The sequence below is a fragment of the Amphiura filiformis genome, chromosome 1 (genome assembly GCF_039555335.1).
Source record: "Amphiura filiformis chromosome 1, Afil_fr2py, whole genome shotgun sequence".
Lineage (NCBI taxonomy): Eukaryota > Metazoa > Echinodermata > Ophiuroidea > Amphilepidida > Amphiuridae > Amphiura > Amphiura filiformis.
The window spans coordinates 97756040-97774279 of NC_092628.1; the positions used below are offsets into that span (position 1 = coordinate 97756040).

The following is an 18240-nucleotide window of genomic DNA, read 5'->3' on the forward strand; positions in this document are numbered from 1 at the left end:
TATGAATATGAATGATAAAAGTGCGAAATACTCTGGGAAAACCTATATTACATATTCAACATAAACTGATCAGAATGGTTCCGCAATCCATTTTACATCTTATAATACCCAACGTTCTTATTTTCAATGATTTTGTTTGAACATATATTTATCTATATATTGTGCTTAATTCAATTGCCTTATTCCATTTAAAATTATAACATAACGAAATTGTAATTATCAACATTAGCATCATCAAAGTATTGAAAAACAAACACAGGTCCATACATCAATTACGATTTATGATTGAGTAAAATATAAAACAAAAAAGTAATTACAGAACGTCTGAAAACGGAAATGAATTGACAGTTTCCGTTTATACTAATGGTGAAGAAAAACATCAAATAGAACAAGTCGGTGTCTTTTATTGACAAGAGCATCAGATGCGAACAAATTATGTAACAGAATGCCGATTATCTGTATAAAGGAAGCCCACTGGAGCATGCTAGATGTTATTTCCGTCACTTTTATGATTTATTGCGATTTCGCTACTTGTTTATTATGACTGTGTTGATAATGTGTGTTTGCTTCTGACAGGCAATATTATAACAGTCATTACACTCGCGATTAGATAACTTCAAACAAACAATCCTTATGAATGTTTATGAATGTTTACATTACTAATTCATACTTGATAAATAAAATTTAGCAAGGTCAATTATAACGACACATGTTTGTCAATATTTATTTATTCAATGAATTAAATCACAGATATTAGAACACAGCAAGGTCCATTTATAATGCTGACGGACGACACAGTTATGTGTGAAGCCCGTTATGTAACCTGCTCAAAAAGTATCGTTACACTTAAGAAGTCATGGTTTAAACACCAAAAGGTTATTGAGCAAATTAATAAAATCGCTGAATGCAGCTTTTAATACTGCAACACCTCATTTGTTGCTCAATGGTAAAGGGTCAGATTTTCAAGTTGCCCCTAATTAAAAGTGCAAAGCCAAATACATTAGGCCGTGTAAAATTAATATTTTGGTTCTCGTCCCTCCCTCCTCAATTTCTGGGATTTGTCAGATTTTTTTTTTTTTTTTTAGATTTTTCAATTTTTTAGACTTTGGAATGATTTATGAAATCTTCATACATATAAATAAGTTTATTAGAGAACAAGCATCACTTCCAAGTCTTTTGTGGTACTCTAGGGGTTTATCCTCAGAATCTCACATTTGAAAAAAAAAAAAAAGGGCCTCATCGTTTCCTCGAGCACTGTTGGAGAAGACCGAAAACTACTGACAATGCTAATTTTACATTGGAAAAAAAAAAAAAAAAAAAAAAACACCTCCCTCCCTCATCAATTCATGAAAATCCTCTGGACGAGAACCAAAACATTAATTTTATACGGCCTTACTTTATTACTTAACTTTATTGAACCTATAAACATGATTTTTTACCAGGTTCGCCGTCACAAATAATAAAGGAGACAAGTAGAAAAGTGATCCCGCTTGGGAATCGAACCCAGGACCCCAGGTTTACGAGACATGTGCCTTAACCACTTGACCACGGGAGCTTCATGATTAGGCTGTTTGAAATTCGAACCTATAAGCGGTCATTTAAACTTAAGTGACCGCTTATAGGTTCGATTTTCAATCATGTGCATCAAATGAATCAAAATTACACACAGGATTACTTCAATACTCTACTTTATACACATGTCAGTAACTATTTAGTTGTGCACTGAAAAAAAAGACCATTGCAGTGTGGTTGTGCATTGATCCAAAACGGCGAGCCAAAGTCGAAACTACCAATGTTACGAATACACATCGAGAAATATGCTATTTTGTGATAGAACTGCGCTACCAAAAATAGTATCAGACGGAAACAAGATGAAATTCAAACACTCAAGAACCTGACCCTCGATGGGCATGCACTTAGTGTGAAGAAATGTGACAAGATGACTGGGCACATCAGTCTAACCCTAAGGATTATGTATATAAACGTCTGGTATTTCAATTTTTCAGTTATAATATTTATAGAATGGTTAATATTAAATATAAAATGATTATTGATCCAATTTTGAATTGAATCCTCTTTAAAATAAATAATTCATTATATTATTATATTATTTATTTTAAGCTACATTGTTTTACCGTGAACACATATCGTCGATCGCACGGTTATCTCAAAACGAGGTTCTACCCGCAAATTGCGTGCTGTGTGTGCGTACACCTGTCAATCGCATGCGTTAATTACCGCATACGTTTGCAAAGACCTTCTGACGCGTTGCTAAAAAAGCGGGAGACACAAAAAATGCACATTTTGAGCATGCGTTTGCAGGGAGATCCTCGTCTAATTGTTGCAAGATGGCGGATTCGTGCAAAGAGCAAGTTGCCCATGTTTTGTTAATAATTACGGTATGATGTGGTGCGTGTGTTGTTTGTACCCGGGGTTTGTACTCTGCTGTCGCCGTAGTAGTCGTTGTTGTCGCAGTATTCGTATTAGAATAATAATTTATATAATTGGTTTCTTTTCATGTTCGAAGTTAAATTACAATTTTTATTTCATGTGTCATTCTTATGTGCTCTACCACAATGTAGCTACTTGTAAGCTACTAAGTGTCACACTATACTTGAAAACCCAAATAAGGTCAGTAGATCAAAGTAAACCATTTTAAGTAACACCAATACAAAATGTTCCTCTAAATTACCGGTTTTGTACACGTTCGCAAGTCAATTGAAGAAAACAATCACATGAAAGCATACGTTAGACAATTTACAGGTTTTCCTTGATAAGTCCTGGCATGCTACTTTAACAGTGTCGTGATGTGACCTATATCCACAGCCTAGGGCGTCTACTTTGATGTTTTCAAAAGATTCAAATTGATAAACACTGTCTCAAGATGTTTGTGAATTAATCAATCTTCATAATGTATTTGTCGGATTGTTGATTCCTAGATTTTGGACATAGAAGTCAGATAAATAAAATGGTGCAAACTGTAACCTGGAGTGATGTACTGCTCAAGTGCAAAGTGACTTGTCAAATATTACGTTAAAATTGCTTACAAACAGTAAACTGGAGTGATTTGCTGCTCAAGTGCAAAGTGACTTCGTCAAATATTACGTTATAATTGCTTATACGTGTGTTAATCTGAATCCGTATTTTGGTGTTGAAAAAGTATAAAAATAGTACTAAATTTGTTTTTATTTGACCTCTGTATGCATGTATATAGGTACACGAGTACAAGTGTATGGTGTTACTATTGTTGTGGACTTGTGGTGTCTTCGAATGTCAACGTGTACTAAGTAAGTACAAATTTGTTCGTAATGTACACTTTCTAAATCCCGAGTCTTCGCTGACACAGTAAAATTCACAAAATTAAAGTAATAATGGACACAAGTTGTTAGGTTCACAGTTTTGGTGTTTTTTATATTTTTCTATAAGAGCAAGCACACTGAGATGCTGAACCATAAATTGTATACTTGAATCTGTCACCACAGGGTACAACATCTCATACTCCGCACCTTAAGGCGTCGAATAGCAACGTCGGATGTCGGATATCAACGTCGGATAACAAAAAAGATCTAAAATCGTTAGGTCTTTTGGGGAAAAATGTGTATCTTTAATACGAAAGGTCAACATTTTTAAATGATGGACGGATTTTCCTCCCTGCTACATAAACTTTAAGTACATATCATTAGATTTATAAAGTTTACTTCAAGGACTGTTAATATCAAACATCAGCTTTTAATAATTTTTCATAAAATTTGTATTACATGTATATCGCGAGGACATTCTTCGTATTCCGAATACGATTCGATATGTCTGGTGTGCTCTCATGTCCCACAAAAAAAACTGTGCAAACGTTGCTATCTGACGCCTTAAGGTAAAGTTTTGAGCTATGAATATTGAATGGGGCTATTGGGCTTTGCCGTTAAAATGGAAAAGTTTTGGATAATTAGAACCAGAAATATCAGAAGCTACAAAAGCAGTAAAATACAACATTGCTCAAAAATGGGTTGATTTATGTAAAATTCAAACTGCTAAGGCTGCATTTGTAAATTTCATTTGGGATTTTGAATCTTTATTTGTGATCTCATCTGTGAATAATTATCAGGAGTAGAGGAATAATTACAAACTAATTGGATTTAAGAATTAAATTGATCGCACCTCCAAGGTAGCTGCGTCTGATTTTGTTGTTATTTGTGATAATGTTCAAATGTTCTGCATTCTTTAGGTCCCATTGCAGATTTACCAAAATTAGTATTGTTCCCTTGGTATAGCTACTAATGTAGGTATAACTTTATTTTATATAGTTATATGAAAATTGCATTTTTGTCTTGTTTTGTTATTCTAGGAAAAGTGTTATGGAAAAGAGGTTTTCAGAAGTATGCATTTGAAATTGAAAGGTACAAGTTAGAGTTGATATCAGTCTACGTTTCCAGCCTTACAACATTATTTACCCACACTCAATATGTCTCTGTGAACTTAAAGGCAAAATGCATTATGTCTTTTTATAAAATAGGAAAAGCTGTTTTTAATTGTTGTCGTTGTTGTTGTGCCGCTCTGGTTTCCTAAAAAGTCACTACAATATCGATCATAATAATGTCTTTATTAGACCTGTGTTATAGTGAGGATATAATTATTATTTCAAAGCAGTAATCACCATGGAATCCTACTCATGAAAAAGAATCATTTCCCCACCTTTTGTTAGATTGCATTTTACAAATCACATCTCCCTATTGTTGAGATCACGTACACAAAGCACGTTTTTGCAAATCGCATTTATTAAATCATACTTTCCATAGAAAACAGGTTATTTAAAAGATTACATAAATTGAGCGCGCTTTGGTAAATTTGCTTCAATATAAGATTAAAATAGGCCTACAGCAGATAATTCTGAATTAAAAGGTGACACTTTGTTGTAGATATAACGCAATAAAATATCCACATAAATTAATGATATAATCATGAATAAATATATCGCATTGCAATACTTACCACGTAATGCACATGTTATTGGTGTTAAACTTATTGAAAATAGATACATATTGATCGTTTTCCAAATTTTACCAGAGTTTGTGTGGAATGTATGGATTATGATCAGGGACAGGCGATTTGCGCGGAACTTTTTTTCCGCGCAATCTCCGCGCAATTGGCTATTTTTTTCCTATGGGCAGGGATACATGATTTGCACTGAAAAAAAGTTCCGCGCAATCTCCGCGCAATTTGCTATTTTTTTCCGCGCAAATCGCCTGTCCCTGATTATGATCCATTTGAATTTGAGTTTACCTTGGAAAGATCAACTAATACGGCGATGCGCATACGGACTACAGCATGAACGTAGACAAAGACAAACACACCCCTACCAGCATTCACATACGTCATACGCACTTGTATAAGTATATCTACATTATAACACACATAAAATACATAGGGAAAATCAGCATGGTACACATTAACAACAGAACAATACATAACTATTGAAATCTTCAGAAATCCAATTTCAAAATAATCTATACATTATTAAGATTTGTCCTTTATGCCTTTCACAAGCCTTCGTCATCTGTCGTTTTTATATAAATCGTGGTTTACTGATTTTAACAATTAAGATCTTAAAAGATCTGAATTTTGAAACCAGCATTTTCTTTAATATCCATTAATTTTGCTTGTGAATATCACAGCATTTCTCAAGTATTACTTCAGTATTTCTAAATCGTTTACAAGTGATTCCCTGACTGAAGCATCTGTTTTTGTGTGGTTGACAGAAAATGTTTGGGCTTGCCTTACATTTCTATTATAACCGCACCAAACTCATTAATCATTTCTACTTCATTACTTATTCACATCTACGACGCCATCGAATGTACGAGCGTATATATATATGACATTCAACTAAGTTAACACGACCCCTTAAGTCTGATTTAGAGCCTTTGACATTTTCTAAAATAAGACACAAACAAACATTAATCTTATTTTCAGGGTCTTATGATAATTCTATAGATAGATTCTTAGTTACTTTTCACCATATAAATGAAGAAACTCAACCATCACATGGAGTACCTGAAACTGCTACCGATTTAATACACACTAATTCAATTAAATGGTGATTTCATCTTGTAATAATAACCCACGTTTTAACATTAGCAACGTCAATACAGAACCTGGCATTTTAACCTTCCATCCATCAGATGCGTCTTATTTTCCAAATCGAATAAATAAGATGACATACTGGTACACGAACTTTAACGAAGTTGTAAAACTGCTCTTACTATGCAGATAAAAAAAGCTTCTTAAATGGTATCGTCTTAGCTCAGCCAGAGCGTGAATAATGTGTCCCATAATGCACATTAATGACGCGATTAAGACTCTGAACAACTGTGTGCTAATTTGTTAAAATTCTCACAGGAGAAAAAAAAACAAATTTGTTATGCAATCAATAAAGAAAAAAGCAATGTCGAGGAAAATGTCATCAATAAAGACTCGTAGTATTAGACAAATTATACCTCCTTGGGAACTTTTGCAACATTTACTCCACTTATAACTGAAGTTGCCCATGTTTTGTTAATATGGTGGGGTGTTATAAATAAATAAAGCAATTTATATAGCGCGTTCTACCAAGCCTCAATACGCTGAACAATAGTAAAAGTAAAACAATACTAAACCTACAAACCACTTACATCATACAAGACAAAGGTAGAGTAAAACTACATAAAAAGTACTCTGTCCCTGTGGTTGTCGTAGTAGTCATATTATATTATAATTTACACAATCAATTTATCAGTGATTGTTTCTGTTTTATACTCAATGTTAAATCAGATTTCGTATGTCATTCTTCTGTGTCCTACATTGTAACTACATGTAGCTAACTCTTCAGTGTCACACTAAAGTTGAAAACCCAAATAAGGTCAGTAGATCAAAGTAAAACATGTTGAGTAACTTCAGTAATACAAGATATTCCTCCAAATTACCGGTTTTGTACACGTTCTCAACGTAAAGGACGTGGAAGTCAATTAAAGAAAACAATCACACGAAAGCATACGTTAGACAATTTACAGGTTTTCCTTGATAGGTCTTGGCATGCTACTTTAACAGTGTCGTGATGTGACCTATATCCACAGCCTAGGGCGTCTACTTTGATGTTTTCAAAAGATTCAACTTAATAATCACTGTCTCAAGATGTTTGTGAATTAATCATTCTTCATAATGTATTTGCCAGATTGGTGATTTAAAGATTATGGGTAACATTATGGACAATTTCGCTACAAGGGCAAGCAAACTGAGATATTTTTAATTGTGTTTCATTGTGTTTCAAATTGTTTTATATTACACACGATTAATACTAAAGTTGTATAATGTGTCTTTTGAACTAAATAGGTGAGTAAAAGACATACATTTATATAATAGTAAAGCTGTTTTTGGTTACTGCTGTTTTTATGTTTCCTCAAAAGTAAATACCGTAGCGATTAAAAATAATTTTTATTTATTTACGATTATGAAGATTATCATTCATCCAGGTATAAATAACTATGAAATTATTATAATCTGATCTACTGGACTTAAACGGGAGGAGCCTTCACTTAATAAGGGAGGCGGGCTACGACACAATTTGCCAGGGGCCTATTGTTCAGCGATAAAGAAGATCCCTCAGAGGTTTGGCTCATCTTCGACTTGTGACGTAACATCCTCTTCACAGGTCAACGAACTTTTGCCGCTTTAACATCAGTTGGCCTGATGATGCATCCGAGATAGGATGTGAAATATTGCCACTCATCAAAACGTAAGTCCAGTAGATCAGATTATAATAATTTCATAGTTTTATTTATTTTTTTATTTTTTTTATTTTTGTTTATTTATTCATTTTTTTATTTATTTATTTTTTATTTATTTATTTATTTATTTATTTATTTATTTTTTATTTATTTTTTTATTTATTTATTTATTTATTTATTTATATAGAAAGAAATAAACAAACAAATAAATAAATACATTTATTAATAAATTGATTAATTAATTGATTAATTAATTAATTAATTATTTCTTCATTTATATTACTTATTCAATTACCTTAAATTGAGTGCAAACACCATTCTGCGGGGGGGATTCTCAGTACAAATACAAAATACAACAAAATAAACATACAAGTATAATGAAAACTTCGCGACATCTGCTCTGCACACTACTACACGGCCACTAAAGCATGTGTCAAACCCTCTCTGTTTTTACTTCCATAGCTCATAACTTTGGATCTACTCATAGTATCAACATGGGGCAAACGCTATTGAAAAGAACTTTTTTCACATAGTCAATGAACTTCAAGTGATTTACATAGCTTCACAAAATATATGGTTTTTTTTAACTAGAACAGTTCATGTCTGACAACTTCTCAATGGAGAATTTCCCCTTTGGCCTCAAAATATCTGGGTCGGACAGTTATCTCAATTTGGTATATGAAAACCAAAGGTCGTACAAATTTGGGGTAAACTGCATTGATATGCCATTGAAATTCTCCAGCTTATAATATAAACCTCATTCCTATTGAATAAGTAGAAGTATGGTTTGTTTTAGCTTGAAAAACTGCGTTCCAGTCGAACTTAGCCTCTGTGTTGAGCTCAAATCTGTGACGTCATCAGATCTGACTGTGCAGTGTATCCCACGCACTAGTATGTTTTACCATACATGCGGACCAGGATAGGTCACAGAGTCAAGAAAACAGTCTCCCCACAGACCTCTGGCTCACACTTAGTATTTGTCCATTTTCTTGGTAAAGTTTTCATTAGAATACACTGAATTCAAAGATGGGTGAGAGCTTCTGTCATATTTTGCTTTTCAATCTTACGTTTAAAACATTATTGTTTCCAAATATTGTTTTGACCAGTGGTTTTGACGTATTTAAAGTAGTATGTAATACATAATTGTTCTACAACATGTTCACATCACACTATCTTCACGAAACATATCTCGGATGTTAAATTTGACTCTAGTAATGAGACAAAATAATGTGATCTAGAAAATGATTCCACGATGTATTTGAAGATCATTTGCCTATTATCCAACATATCCAATATGGTTTTACAAAACTTTTTAGGAGCACTATTATATCAAGCATTATGATAATTGTTTTAATACAATGTTACACATATAATTCTGTTCATAAAAAAGAGCCATTTCACCCACCTTTTGTTGGGATGTATTCCCGGGATGTATTTAGCAAACAATCACATCTTCCTATTGTTGAGATCACGTACACAAAGCACGTTTTTGCAAATCGCAATTATTAAATCATACTTTCCATAGAAAATAGGTTCTTTATAAGATTACATAATTCATGTATTAGTGTGCTTCGGTAAATTTGCCGATAGTTTCAATATAAAATTAAATAGGCTAATGGCAGATAATTCTGAATTAAAAGGTTATGCTTTGTTATACATAACGCAACAAAATATCTCCATAAATAAATAACATAGTCATAAATGAATATATTGCGTTTCAATACTAAACCGCGTACTACACCTGTTGCGGATAAAATATACCTAAACATGTGTTTTTCTATTAAAAAATCCTTAACCTTGTTAAAAATAAATACATATTGATTACCTTACAAAAGTATAACCAGCGTTGGTTTGGAATGTATGGATTCCTTGTTAGTGATAACCCAATGAATTCCATAGCAGTTCGTCGTTACACTTGGCACTGGCCTACATAAGTATCAATTGGTAGTTTAATCATTATGGATGATTAGAGAGCAGTGAGAACATTCTGAGTAGATCGTTTTGTTTAATGGTTAATAAGATTGGTGGTGAATGGTGAAACCTTGAAGCGAACATGAAACAAAGAGTCATGTTCAAAGCACTTTAAAACAGTTTAAAACGCGTTAAGGTAAGGAATGCAAGGCAATGGTACCAACGACAACACATTGGTCGATATGTTAAAACGCTATTTAAAAGTGTTACACAACTCTGTTTAACGGATGAACTGAACAACAATAATATCAACAGGTTGTTTGAATATTTTAAACAACTGAGCACCGTGTTCAGTACACCTGTTCAAGCCTTTAAACAGGGCACATCCACCCACACTCTTACACACCCTAAGCACTTTTATAACGACGCCATTGAATGTATATATGACATTCAACTAAGTTAACTCGACTCCTTAAACTCAACCATCACATGGAGTACCTGAAACAGCTACCGATTTAATACACACTAATTCAATTAAATGGTGATTTTAGCTTATAATAATGACCCACGTTTTAACATTCGCACAACACACATACATAAGGCAAAAACCAAGTGGTATATACACATTAACGCAAGAACAATGCATAATTATTGAAAGGTTTTGAAATCACACTTCAAAATAATCTATGCATAATTATTTATCTCTTACCCCTTCCACATGTCTCAGTCATTCGTCTTTATGATTCACAAAAAATAGGTTAAACAGCATTTTCTTCGTATATTCCGCCTGTGAATGAATAACTCCGTATTGTGCTACTTCGGCTTACTTCAACATTTCTAAATCGTTATCAAAGGATTCCCTGACTTCAAACATCTGGTTTTTTTTGTTTCACAGAGATGTTTGCGCTTGCCTTACATTTTCATCAATATCATTACTACTTCATTACGAATTCACACCTACACGACGTATGACATTCAAATAAGATGACACGAATCCTTCAAAAGAAAAAAAATATTTTCAAGTAATATTTTCTTAGAGTAATGATCCTAGGTAGACAACTGGTAGAGTCTCAGTTACTTTTCACCATGCAATGATATTGTGAATTACAAGAAAAAAATAACACGGGAAAGCATCACATGGACTACCTGAAACTCTTATCAATTTCACACATAGTTATTATATTCAATTAAATAGTGATTTCATCTTGGTGAACATTACCAATGTCAACACAGAACCTAGCATCTTAGTAGTAGTAAGAGTATGAGCGGCGTGAGCCGCGAATATTCTTACAAACTAGTAGCACCCACCAAAATGCTCTTTTAAGTATGAGGTGTCCTCTTATGGCCATCTGTCTTGGTCTCAAACTTGTCATCAACTCCAACTTGTTTCTCTATAAACCTGTCAACAACAATTCCTTTGCCTAAGAGGTTATCTACATATACACTTCTAGTGCCCGTTTCTATTCATCGTTATGTATTCTTCTCCCGTGCATTATTTTCGCGAACTACCCTTCACAGCCCAAATTATATAAACCTGCACGCTAAACAATGCATTATCTAAAACCTGCACGCTAAACAATAGATTCTAGATAATACGTGCACGCTCAAATACTAGAAATACTACTTTCACATAACCATATAGTAGAGTTAGGTGACGCTTTCGACACAGAGGTCACATAACTATATAATTGTCTGTTCGATATATATACCATCAAAAAGTACGAATATACATTCTGTGGTGTTAAAATGGTATAGTTACAAACAGTGTTCTATAATAGGGTACAATTACCGAATAGGGTGCAACTCGTTAGACTTGAGTCCAGTCCTCGTTTACGGAGTTTAGGGTTAGGGTTTAGGGTTGGGGTAGGGCAGTCTTGTAATAAGGACTAGTAGAGTTGCACCCTATTCGGCAATCGCTCGTGCAAAGGGCAGATCATTGTCATAAATTATGATTAATGACCTCAAATAAATCAAACATCAAAAGAGAATAATCGAGATTCTATTAATTAAAAATGGCCAAAAACAGGTGAATCATAATTATACAAGATGACACCATTGCAAAATATTCAGCATTTTACAAATGAAATACATGTAGGCCTATATCTAAAATAACATAGCCGGGCCCGGGAAACACACACTAGCGCATAATATCATTATCATGCTTTATAATACCATAGGCCTTCAAACACATGTGTTTGAAGGCCTATGATAATACTGAACAAATTGTTAAATCCCAATGTCGTGTGTTTTAATATAAGTAGATTTTAAAGTTCAAATTATAGAGCTATAAGTCCAGTTGATATTCACCGTAGTACTAGTCGGACATCTAAATCGATCGTTTCCAACTGGTTCAGTGCTTTCTGTGTTCGAAACCATGATATTAAATGATCACAACATAAAGTCAATTGGTTACAAACCATGCGTGAATAAGTTACTAAAGTATGACGTATGGCGCAATCGATACCATTGATAGCTAACTTATACGGGATTGATTTTCTTTACCAGTTAAATGCTACGTAGCTGGTCAATGTCCTGACGGTGTTTTTAAAATGTAAGATATTTTCCCTAATATTAAAACTAATATAATGAATGCAGCAATTGATATTGCCTATTGTTTTAATAGGCCTACACTCAAAGTGTATGATGGATAATGTACTCGTGCAAATACATTCGTCAAGATAATTGCACTTGACATGGAGTTATTGCATTTAGCTCTTGAGCCTATCGGCTCTCGAGCTAAATGCAATAACTCCACGGCACGTGCGATTATCTTGACGAATGCATTGCACTCAGTTCATTATCCTTATCGTAGGGTCATGGCAGGTAACTGGGTATGATCATATATGGTATAATTTATTGAGCAAAGTAGATGGTCATTGTATGTGTCCAGATTTATCATGTTTATAGTTTGACAGTTTGTTGTGTGACAACCTTAATTTATTTTCTCCTATACATTTTTGCCTTGCTTTCTTTAATTCTTCCTCACTTTCTTCCTTATTTTCTTTCCTATTTTTTTTTCTTACTTTCATTCTTTATTTCCTTCTTCCTATGCATTTCTTTCTTTCTTTTCCTTCATCCTTCCTTTCTGTTTTCTTTCTTTCGTTCTTTCTTTTCTTCTTCCTTCCTTCCTTTCATTCTTTCTTTTCTTTGTTTTTTCTTTCATTTTTCATTCTTATTTTCCTTCTTTCCTTTCTTTCATTACTTCTTTGTTTTTCTTTCTTTTTTACATTCTTTCCCAGCAAACACAAAAACGCTTTAAAAACGTTTTAAATAAGTTATATTCTGGCGTTTGGTTTAGGTACAAACGTTTTGATAACATTAAAATGTCGGGTTATATAAAGGTCATGATAACGTTTTAAAACGTTTTGTATGAAAACACACTACAACAATATTTTTAAATGTTTTCAAAAATGTTATTCTTTCCTTCCTACTTTCTTTCCTTTTTTTCTTCAAAATCCAAACTATTTTAAAAGAGTATCTTAGCTTTAACCAACTAGGTCTCTCACATTAAGATGTTTCAAACATCTGTCAAATATGGTACATATCTCTTGTCACTACTATAATTAAAAGGTGGTCTACTATGATCTGGTTTACTTTTTGTATGTGAGGTGAAGGTCAGAGTATAGTTGCCTTTGCAAATCCAAAATATTGGGTATTGGTTTTACACCCACCTATGTTTACAACATCAATCTGTCTCAACAATCTGTTATCGGTCAAGTATGTCACATATCTGTTGTCACTTACTGCTATAATTGAAAGTGTTGAAAGTTCTCTTAAAAAGACACAATGCAGTTCATATTGCATTGTACAATTTAAATATGGGAAATTATAGCACTGCTGGAACAGGGTACGGTGTGCTACTAATCAACCTACCGTCCATTATCTTATTTTCCAAATTGAATAAAGAGGACATAAGGCATCACTTTAACGAATTTGAAATCTATACACCCCCTATAGAAGACATGAAGACACAGGGAGTGTGAATTACAAATGTGACCGTCCACGACAAAGCCAGTTTAAGTTGCACATTTGAGTATCTTAGATTTTGAATTGGCTAAAATCCTCATAAAACAAGCTTTAAATTGATATATCACATCTCACAATCGCTTGTAAACTTGGTACTTAAAATTCAATATTCTGCTTTGAAATAGTTTTCTATTGAATTTTATTTGGTTTATTGCTCCATATCTCTGAATGTGTACTGGCGACTTTACACTGGGTTCGTCGTGGATGGTCACAAATGGGATTACCTGAATGGGTAACTACATTTTAATCAATGTGTGGGAGATTAATAACATAATCTTCCATAGGGGTGAAAGAATTTCAACTGGAATTGCCAAAATTTCTCTGACTTACTAATGCAGAGCAAAACAATAGCTTCTTAAACGCTCTCGTCTTAATTTGCTAGATCGTGAATATTGTGTCCCATAATGTACATTAATAGCTCTGAAGACTCTGAACAATTGTGCTAATTTGTTGAAAACTCCCCAAATCGACATACAATCAATTAGGGAAAAAAGCAATGACGAGGCATATAGCGTCAAAAAAGACGTATTAGTATTAGTCACATTATTTAAAACAATAATTTTATTATGAATTTAACCCTGCCATTTTGTTGTTTAGATTGGTTTCAATAGATGACACCCTCCCTTATGGTTAAATGATATTTAACAGTATTTAGCAAGGTACCTATTTATATTTTGTGTACCATATACGAGGTCGGTCACATATGTGTTAATGATACCAAATACTTGATTACGTAATAGCATTAGCATAAATTCGATAAACTAGCGACACTGCCAAATCAGGCAAAAAGCGGGTCTTTTAAATTACAGCGAAGGCACGTGTTTAGAACATCTGAAAACAGTAAAAGTACACGGTGCATATGTCTAGTTTTGGACAGAAATAAACACTAGGTCCTGGGTCTGCCTTTGGTAAAATATGAGACTTGCCATTAAACTCTTTGAACGACAACTTTATGACTTGAAGAACATTATTCTGCAAAAATGTCGAAAATGAAAAAAGTTATTACAAATAACACTATTACAAAATAACACTGATTAATTAATTATCTCCAAAATGAACAAAGGAAGTGGTCACGTGTGAGAGCTGGTACTAAGTACGATGATAACTGATGCAAATCAAACAACAATCTGAGTATGCGTATGTTGGATGACCGATACAACATACTGGAAATGTATGAAAAATGCAAAATGTCATGTAAATAGGGCTGAATATATTACAAAATGCTATGTAAATAGGAATTTAATAACTTACGTGATTTTTTATGGATTATCTCGACAAAGTTGGTTTTACGTTTATGTTTAATCAAAACGGCAGCACTCGTCATTCTTTAATTCCCGAGAAAATCTAAGATATACAACAATATCTCATTTTAGCTTCTTTATTCCCTTGATAAATTGACTCATTTTCAGCCAGTGACTGCAGACCATTGATTTTATGCTAATGCTGTTAAATGTTACGTATTCAAGTGTGTGATATCATTTTTACATGTGTAGTTTGAAAGACCGAGGTGTTTATGTGATCATAGGCAAATGCCATGAAAATAATCCATACATGGGGTCCCAAGTGTACTTTCATTATACTGACCGACCCTCGTATAATTTGTGAACCATTATTTATGTTTAAAAGTGTATATACACGAATAATTAATCATATTAAAATGATAATTAAACCACACAATAAATAAGAGAGAATTACAAATGTAGGAATCGTTGGGTTTGTTTGCAACACAAGAAAAATGCTAAGGAGATTTATGTATAACCACTATAATTATGTTTTTGTTCTTTAAGAGCAAATACCAAAAGCTTCCAACCAGCATTGTACAAGTCCAGGGCACTAAAACGAAATAAAATGATTAAATTGTGACAGATCTCAACATCAACATCTGAACACAATAAACCCGTTTAGAATTAAATTTAAGATCATAATGTTCAATTACTATAATTGTACCTTTTGGCCGACGACGGGCAAAAAAATAAGCATGATAAATTGTTTACAGATATGTTTGAGGTTCATTTTCAAAATCCATTGGGAAAGTTGATGTCCAGTATTGAAGTGGTAGCGTATCATAGGAACCATCTTGTTGGGCACCAACGTAATAAAAAGCACTTTGGGCACTTTTCACACACACTGTATGAAGAGCTTTAGAGTTTGACGGTGATATAACATTGTGAATGCTGTACTTAACAAATGAAAAAAAAAGGGATAAACAATGTAACAAATTGAAAAACTTAAAGAACCCGTGACGATCAGTACACAATGGGTTGCTTCGTGTAAAGTAGATAAATTGCGTCAAAAATGATTGATTTGCACTCAAAATATGACTGAAATAGCGCACTGTATCTTGTGCATCGGAAAGCCGATGTGTAGTATAGTAACTTGTTCAATTCCGAATTCAGTGCCTGTAATTAACGAGAAGAATATCTAGAGCAAGACACCACCAACAACAAAACATAATATGTGACCATCCTCCACAACTGAGCCCGGATGTTGCCAGTGCCACTATTGAGATATGCTCCATTGAACTTAACAATAAACAATAGAAAACAAAGGATTTATTGACTGTTTTATTGATTTTCACTACTTAAATGTCAAGTACTATAGACATGATATACATCATTTTAAAGCTAATTTCAAGCAGAATATTTTGGTTGAATATCTCAAAATGCTGATTGGCGACTTCAGGGGCTCAGTTGTGCTGGATGGTCACATATTTACTTTCAAGATGAATCTAAAGCATACCATACTACTGCGTGAAATCACAACATGTCAAAATATACCAACAAATGATTTTGCTCGCAATCCTTGAGCTCATTAAAGAGAGAATGTTTTTACCAGCCCAATACTAAAGCGTGGAATCAAAACATGTCCAAATATGCCCCCAATAAACTTGTGGTAAACTCGGGACCATTATACCTTAAGCTTATTTTGTGAGAGAATGTTTTTGTTACCAACCCAATACTAAAGCGTGTAATGTCCAAATATGCCATGCAATGACTTGTGCTAATCGTGGGACCATCCCGTGTGCTCATTTTAGCGATAATGTATTTTCCAACCCAATACTAAAGCGTGTACTCATAATAATTATATGTCCAAATATGCCACCCAATGATTTGTGGTAATCTTGGGACCATGCTTAAGCTCATTTTTGCAGCGTTATTGCAAGTGTTAGTGTAATGGTTACAGAGGTATTGTCACTAATGTCAAATATGAGTTTAGGAACAACCTATATGGAGATTATTGATTGTCCATTTAAGTAAAGATCTCTAGTGGGTATACCCTGTAGAGTTGAAGATGTTTGTATATGCTCCAATTGGGAATGCCCTGTTATGGGTTCACCTAGGAAATTTCAAAATAACAAATTGACACAACAATAAGTCAAAATAGTCAAAGACCCATATTCCAAACCCATATGAGGTAAATTTAAAAAAAATTAGCGTGAAATTACATGATTCGTCAGCTCATTGCGTAGATAGGCCTATTGTACAAACTTATTAAGATGTTTTCTTACGGTAACTATTTTTATTGCGTGTCACGTCACAGAGGCATACAGACACCATATAATGATTCCAACAATGCCTGCCGAATGCATTTTTAAAACAAACTAGGGTAAAAATGGAAAAGCGGTTAATGTATATCTTGATAAAAAAAATAAAGTTTCCATGCACCGGGTATTGCATTAAATTTACAACAACATAACTCTACAAAGCGTTATAACATCGGTAACTGTGTTGGCTATAAATAATTTGCGACGGTGCGAAATTGCTGATTATTATGATCTTCGGAGGATTTGATTTTGAATATCTATGTTTCTGCCGCAGTTGCCATGGAGATCTACTTGACTTCCATTAATACTCTCAGCTAAATATTAATCTTTGTTTAACATGAAAATATTCGTCACTATATTATCTCTAAAACAATAATGTTATTAAAAAGAAAAATAAGGCAAGGAAGAAAAAGAATTCGCCACAACTATGATAAGCGACTGAACTGCTGAACATGGAAAAAGTAACAAAAAGAAAAACATTATCATCTTCAAAAGGATCAGTGACAACCACAATGTACATCCCCAGTGTTTTGAATTACAATTACTTAGATGCGCCTAGGTACTTATACTGCACCTGGATGATACATTATTCATATTACAAGTTTTCAATTATTCTATATATCATGAGAGAAGGTTTATTATTTCCGTTTTATTGAAGTAGTATTTGATCAGGTGTATTTTATTATATAGAAATATTACATTTTTCGTTAGCCTCTATTTATGTTATCTGCGTTTTGTGTTTCTCTCTTAAACGTAGTTTTTACTGTTATTTTCTGAATATGTCCTGTGACGTTGCTTCTTATTCCCCAGCCATCGTCTTCGTTATGAGGCCTAAAAGTCTAATTCCAGGGTTAAGACTAACCTTAAGCAAACAGCATTATTGCATCCCTCACATGGTGTTCCTTTCACTGATATTCGTATATATAGATATGCCAATTAGACGCGCTTTTAACGACTCAATTTCATGGTGCATTTTAGATTGTTTATGTAAAGCCTTCAATTGCT

At 33.5% G+C, this 18240-nt stretch overlaps 1 protein-coding gene across 2 annotated transcripts in view; it reads right to left on the reverse strand.

Moving 5' to 3' along the window:
* Nucleotides 1–18240, reverse strand: part of LOC140159541 (neuronal acetylcholine receptor subunit alpha-3-like) — a 199755-nt gene that overhangs the window by 175068 nt on the left and 6447 nt on the right. The window lies entirely within an intron of this gene.